The sequence below is a fragment of the Pteropus medius genome, unplaced genomic scaffold (genome assembly GCF_902729225.1).
Source record: "Pteropus medius unplaced genomic scaffold, Ma_sr-lr_union100, whole genome shotgun sequence".
Classification (NCBI taxonomy): Eukaryota; Metazoa; Chordata; class Mammalia; order Chiroptera; family Pteropodidae; genus Pteropus; species Pteropus medius.
In genome coordinates, this window is record NW_024346061.1 from 51,271 (window position 1) to 57,838 (window position 6,568).

General features: G+C 39.7%; 1 long non-coding RNA gene across 1 annotated transcript; it reads left to right on the forward strand.

Moving 5' to 3' along the window:
• Nucleotides 1-1,213: 1,213 nt before the first annotated feature.
• On the forward strand, nucleotides 1,214-6,318 carry LOC120612433 (uncharacterized). The gene is made up of 5 exons (XR_005655444.1): nucleotides 1,214-1,353; nucleotides 2,757-2,842; nucleotides 3,345-3,450; nucleotides 4,880-4,997; nucleotides 6,202-6,318. It is a non-coding gene; the product is annotated as an uncharacterized LOC120612433 (long non-coding RNA).
• Nucleotides 6,319-6,568: the final 250 nt, after the last annotated feature.

Sequence of the window (6,568 nt, forward strand, 5' to 3'; positions counted from 1 at the left end):
GTGGTATGGTAGTGCTGTTCCAAAGCCTCCTTCTTCTTTTGGGACCATGCTGCACATACACATGCTACATTACTGAGTGTTTCAAGATAATAACTTAATGTGAGTAGTACCACTATGATGGAAAACATTATTTAGCATTGGTTTTGATGGGTAGCCACATTTCATTTTCAAATGTGCCGCAGTTTACTTATATAGCAAGTCCATAACCATGCTTTTAAGCTGCTTTGGAAGTCTCATGTATCTATATCTTTATTTGCATCCAAGATAGTTTCCTTAACATAAGGCTCTACAAGTAGAAATGCAGAATCACAGGATGTGTGCAAGTTTTAAGACTTATGTACTGGGATTTACCAACCCTTTTTACATTTTCTGGACACCTTGTTATGCTTAAAATGGCTCTGCAATCTTTCAGAGCCTACAAGCTTTCATGCATCTCTGGGGAGACTAAAGACTTTCTTGAGGGCCACTGAGGCAGCCACACTGAGAGAAAAATTTGGAGGGGCAATTGGCAGGTGAGATGCAGTGTTGGGAACATTTCTAAATGCAGAAGCACTGAAAGTTTCTGAAGGGAGAAGGGAAGGACAAGACCATTCTGGGACTGGGAAGCAATGCCCTTCTCCCGGTGAGACGGAGCCTGTACTCGAGGAAGGGCTGGAACCACAGCCTATGCGACATACATCATTGTGCAGGTGCGGGGTGTTACCACAGGTACCTCTGAGGCTTGGGATTGGTTGGTGGAGTTGATCCTGCAGAGGTCATGTTTAGGTGACAATGGAAGGTACTTACCATTTTCATTCCCGTTCTGATTCTCCGCCAGGCTCTCTGCTGTCTGGCAGCAAGTATAAGTGTGAATGGGTGTGAACGAGTGTGAGAAGAGTGCCAGCACGCTTCAGGCGGGTCGAAGGCAGCATGATCTGTGGCCTCCACGGAGGAAGGTCCTTGAAGTCATCATCTTTCTCAAGCATCGCAGCCACCATAGCCCTTGTCATGGCGGCCAGGGCAAGGAAGGACAGCGAGGTGGAAGGGAGGGGGTGTTAAATGAAGATGCAGTGAGTTTTGGGGGCGTCATTTGATGTGTCTGGGTCCCGGAGTCACCAGGAACTGCAGACAGATGACAGACTCTGGAGTCCACAGCCGGCTTTGCAGAGGGGCGGGGAAACCAGCCCACGCAGTGCGCACATGACGCAATGCGCATGCCCACTGCCATGTCCCTTCCCATCGGCCATTGGTGTGGGCGGTGTGCAAGGTTCTGGGCTCCGTGCTCTGCGGGTCGCATCCTACCATCTGCTTTCTTTCTCGTGGGCTGAGACACAACTGATAGTTCCAAAGATCGGTCCTCCGAAGAGGTTAAGTGTGAGTGAGTGTGAGGGGAGAGCCAGGGGACTTTTTGCGGGTCAGGGTGACGCAGTCAGTGGCCTCCAAGGAAGAAGGTTCTTGAGGTCATTAGCTTTTCAGACATAGTGGCCGCCATGGCATTTGTCATTGCAATGGGGCTGGGACAAGGGAATACAGTGGGCAGTGGAAGGGAGGGGCCAGATGAAGATAGGGAGAGTCTTGGAGGCGTTATTTCACATCCTGGAGGCACCTGGAACTGTCCACAGAACATAGAATCGGGAGTCCTCAGTGGTGCCTTGGATGGGGGTGGGGTGGGTGGTAAAGGAAGGGCCTAGAAACTGCAGACAGACGACAGACTCAGGAGTCCTTGGCGGGGCCCTTAAGGGGCGGGGAAACTGGCCTGCGTTGTGCGCAAAGGACACAGTGCGCATGCCCAGTGTCGCATGCCTTTCCATCGGCTGTTGGTGTGGGGATTGTGCAAGAGTGGGGCGCTGATCTGTGTGGGTTGCGTCTTGCGGTTCGGTTTCTTGTCGGCCGAGACTCGACTGGTAGGTCCATAGATCTGTCCTCTGTGGAGTTGACAAGTGTGACTGAGTGTGAGGAGTGAGCCAGAGGGCTTTGGGTGGGTTGAGGTGGCACGATCTGTGGTATCTGGAGAGGGAGGTCATCAAAGTCATCGTCTTTCTCCTTACAGCCATCACTACCACCATGGCGCTTGTAGTAGCAAGGTCAGGACAAGGGAGGACAGTGGGCTGCAAGGGAGGAGGGGGTCAGATGGAGATGGGGCAAGTCTTAAAAGTGTTGGAGGTATCTGGAGTCTGGGAGGCAGGGATTACTGGCAATCTTCCCCAGTCCAACCTCCGTGGCCTGTTAGGAACCAGGAGGTGAAGGAGAGCCAGCAAAGCTTCATCTGTATGTGTATCTGCTCCCAAGCGCTAGCATCATACAGCCTCAGCTCCACCTCACATCATCAGGCACTAGATTCTCATAAGAGCACCAGTCCCCGGTGCCAAAAAGGTTGGCGACCCGCTGCTTGGAGGCACCTGGAACTGCCCACAGAGCTCAAAAATCAGTGGTAGTCAGTAGAGAGCTGGATGTGACTATATGTTACAAAATCTGTTCATACAGGGGAATTCAGTTGTGGAACCAAATCTCTTAAGGAAAGTTGTATGTTTATTATTAAGTACAGGAAGGTTCTTTCTCTGCCACATTGGCTGCTAGAGAAACAAAGGAGTTCGTAGAGAGCAAATCACCTCGAATATGATGCGATTGGAAAACAGGCAGTTATTTCTAATTTGAGACATTTTGGAAATCTCACTAAATGTAAAAAAGGATTTATAATCAGCAGTTGGTCAGGGAAATAGTCCAGTATAATTATTCTTTTTGATTACATTCTCCAGTTCACGATTTTCTACTTTCAGTGTGAAATATGAGTACACAAATAAGATCCAGATCTAGAGGAAGGGGAGATGGTCAAGAGTCTTCTAATCCGGTTGGATGTGCAGTTGTGAGTGCTTTAACATCTTACTTAATGTTGGCAGAAATTAATTTTTCTGAAAAAAATTTTTCTGAAGAAAAAAATCAAAAAAGTTGTTGGACCAATATATATCTTTTGTATAAAGGACTTCCTTACTGAAAATGTGTGAAAACTGAATCTCATAAATGAAACACTGAGCAGGGAGACTTATACTCTGGTGTTGCCTGGATAGGTATATCGATATGAGCCTGGAAATCATTTCTATGGTTTCCCCATTGTGCTTATTAATAAATAACACATGTCCGAGAAAAGATAAAGATGGTTTCCAGAATTATTGGTCCTTGCATATAACTCCTTTCTTAGAGTTTTTTTTTTTAACATAGGAAGAGTGACTTTATTAAGAGTACTTACAGAGAAGAGTATAGGAAAAACCTTTAAATTTGTGATTAGTTACTCTCTGTAGTATGTATATTTGTGTCTTCTATTGTGATAGTAGTAAAGAATACTTTTTATTTCCGTCTACCGTCCCAAGGCCCAGCAACCAAGAGACAAGAAACCTCAACAAGAGGAACCACCAGTTGAGAATCAGGCTATTGACCCTGGACAGGAGAGAGAAGAGAAAGCACCCATGGTTCAAGGTGAAGAGGGGATGAAGGAACATTTTGTATTTCAATTATGATGTGTTATACTAGTAACAGGAATAAATAAGGGGTTCCCTGAAAATTGGCTGGAAACCTATATGGTAAGGAAAGGTATAGTTTGCAACTGCAGTCTCTCTGTGTGATATTTTCCCTCTTTCAGCATTTTACCCATCCATATTTTAAATTATTTTGCATGCCTGGAAAATATAATCCTTGCCAAGAGTCTCTATCAGCAAATCAAAAGAAACAATATAAAATCTAGACAAAATTATACACTTTCACTAGTTAAACATGGTTGTCTTGGACTATTGTTTTTGGGGCTTCTTAAGTCATTGCATCAAAACATTAAGCAAACTTAGATATGTTTTCACTAGCTCTTAGGTTGTGATTTTTCAAAAATTTATTATATAGAAAAATAAAAATGTGAAATTCTTTCCTAGTTGCTGTTAGTCTTCAATATTTTTGTCTTCCTGAATTGTAATCTGATTGTCACATATTCTTTTTTTAAAACTTTTTACTTAGAAAAGATTTAAAACTTATATAAAAGCTGTAAGAAAGTACAGTGTACTCCTATATCCTCTTTACCTTAATTCACCAATTGCTAACATTTTGCCATTGTTCTCATTTTAGTTATTAGTACACATTATTATTGCTAAACCATTTGAGAATAAATTTCAAATATAACTCTTTACTCTCCAAGTAATTCAGTATGTATCTCCTACAAACAAGGATATTCTCTTACATAATCCTAGTACAATGATCAAATTTAGGAAATTTAGCATCGAGAAAACATTATTATCTAATATGTAGTGAGTTGGACTAGTAATGTCCTTTATACCATTTTTTCTGACCCAGGATCCGATCCAAGACCACACATTGCATTTAGTTGCCATCTCTCTTTGGACTCCTTTAATCTGGAATTGTTCCTTAGTATTTCTTTGTCTTTCATGATTGACATTTTTTGGAGTCCAAACCTCTTGTTTTGTAAAATATTCCTCAGTTTGGGTTTGTGTCATCTTACTATTTTAAAAGACTTTTTTCACTCATTTATTGGGGCCTGCTTGGTGACAGGTATTATATTGGGTTCTAAGAATATAAATATAAATGAGAGAATGATTTCTATTTTGAACTTACAGTCTTGTCAGAGAAATTCAGGTAAACAAATAGCTGATATAATGAAATAAGTGCAGCAATAGAAGTGTGTATGGGTTACAAAGATAACAACTAAGTTATCTTAAACAGTTTTAAGAAAAGAAACACTTCATAGAGGGAGGTAATATATGAGAAACAATTCCATTTTCTAGTAGAAAACTCCAATGCTCATTGCCTTCTTATATATCACATTTATTACAATACTAACTTACAGAGCTTTATTTAATATTAACTTATGGTTTACTTCTTACATTAATAACTTTATTTATGTAAGAACCTGAATTGAACTGTGAAAGCCAGGAAATGGATCTGGGAAAGACTGATGGTGAGCATGGAGATGGCCCTGATGTGAAAGGGAAGATTCCACCTAGCACCTGCTAGAATTCCAGAAGGTATGTCATCCATTAAGAATGCAAATCATGGTGTTTCTCTTTACGATATTATTGGACTTTTGTAACAAATCGCACATACAAAGATTGTTTGAAAAGTAGTTCAGACACTAAATGCTTGATTCAATGATAGTGTCGGGGAGAACAATGAATTGAGTCAAAGCCATGTTGTTGAATTATAAAGCATGAAAAAGTATATTACTTTGGAGTATAAGTCCTTTAAAATCCAAGGCAAGTGATCAGATAATTTGAAAAGTTTGTAAATTATTTAACATACCTTGGTATACATGGATATTGGATATATTAGACATATTGGATATATAAACGACAAAATAGTATTTTTTAAAAATTTGCCAGAACTGTTTCTCAAGAATCACTTTATCTTTTAGACAATCCAAAAAAAAAAAAAAAAAAAGGATCTGTATGTTTTAGCTTTTCTAGGTTGGTTTGCTGCTTTTTTAAAATTGTGAGCCAGACTGAGAAACGGTATTATTTTCCTTCACATTTTAATGTCAACTATGATGGTAATGGCTTAAAACTAGTGTGGCCATGTAATTTTTATCATCCCAACCAGGACACTCTTGAGAGTTAAAGGGAGTGCTATGACTGCTTACACCAGGACAACAGGTGCAAGTAGAACAAATGTCCATCTTACTATAAATAGATCACAAAAAGGTTGAACTAGATCAATGAAATATTTTTGCAGAAAAGACACAAACCAAATGGAATGCTGTTCTTTGCCCTCTCTTCAGTTAAGTAGTTCCAAGTATGACATCATTATTTTAGCTAATGTATATAATTAGAAGACTATTGGAAGTCATTGCATTTAAATAACAGTGGGTTTGCTTGCTTGTTTTGCTTTTTAGAGTTTTTGTTTGATTGACTTTAACTGAAATCACTAGCAGTTTTTGCTCTCCGCTTAAAATATTATCTTTAAATAGGCTCATAGCTTTAAATAGGCTCATAAGATTTAATCTATTCTAGACTTGAGAAATCTGTGTTTTTTTATACCACCAAAAAGAGTGATGCATTGAAAAATGAGTGCTCATATGTCTGAAAATGTACATTAGCATAGAAGTCTATGCCGTGGTTAGGGTTCTGATTTTTAGTTTCATCTTATAAAACCAAAACTGTACTATCCTTTATGTGTGTTTATTATTGTCTAAGTTCTGCTAAGTAATCTATCCAACTCTTACATTTATATTAGGTGATGGACAGTGATACGTTAAAAAGAAGACAAACTGAAGCCACACATGGTTGTTGTTATATTGATAATTTGGCTTGTTAAATTCTCTCAATAAAGCTTTGCAGTTTTCTCAGAAAAGTCATGTGCATTTTTTGTTAAATCTGTTCCTAGGAACTTGATACTACTGTAAATGGTATTTTAAAAAATATGTTCTGTTTAGAGCTGGTCTATAGAAGTGCTATGTGACAAATTTTATAACTGGCAGTTTGTACTCCCCCCACCCCTCTTCAGTTTGGGTAAGTTTTATTTTTAAAGGACTTTGGCTATGTTATCTAAAGTGTCAATACACAAGTTGTCCATATATCCTTTCATTATTTTCTTAATGTCT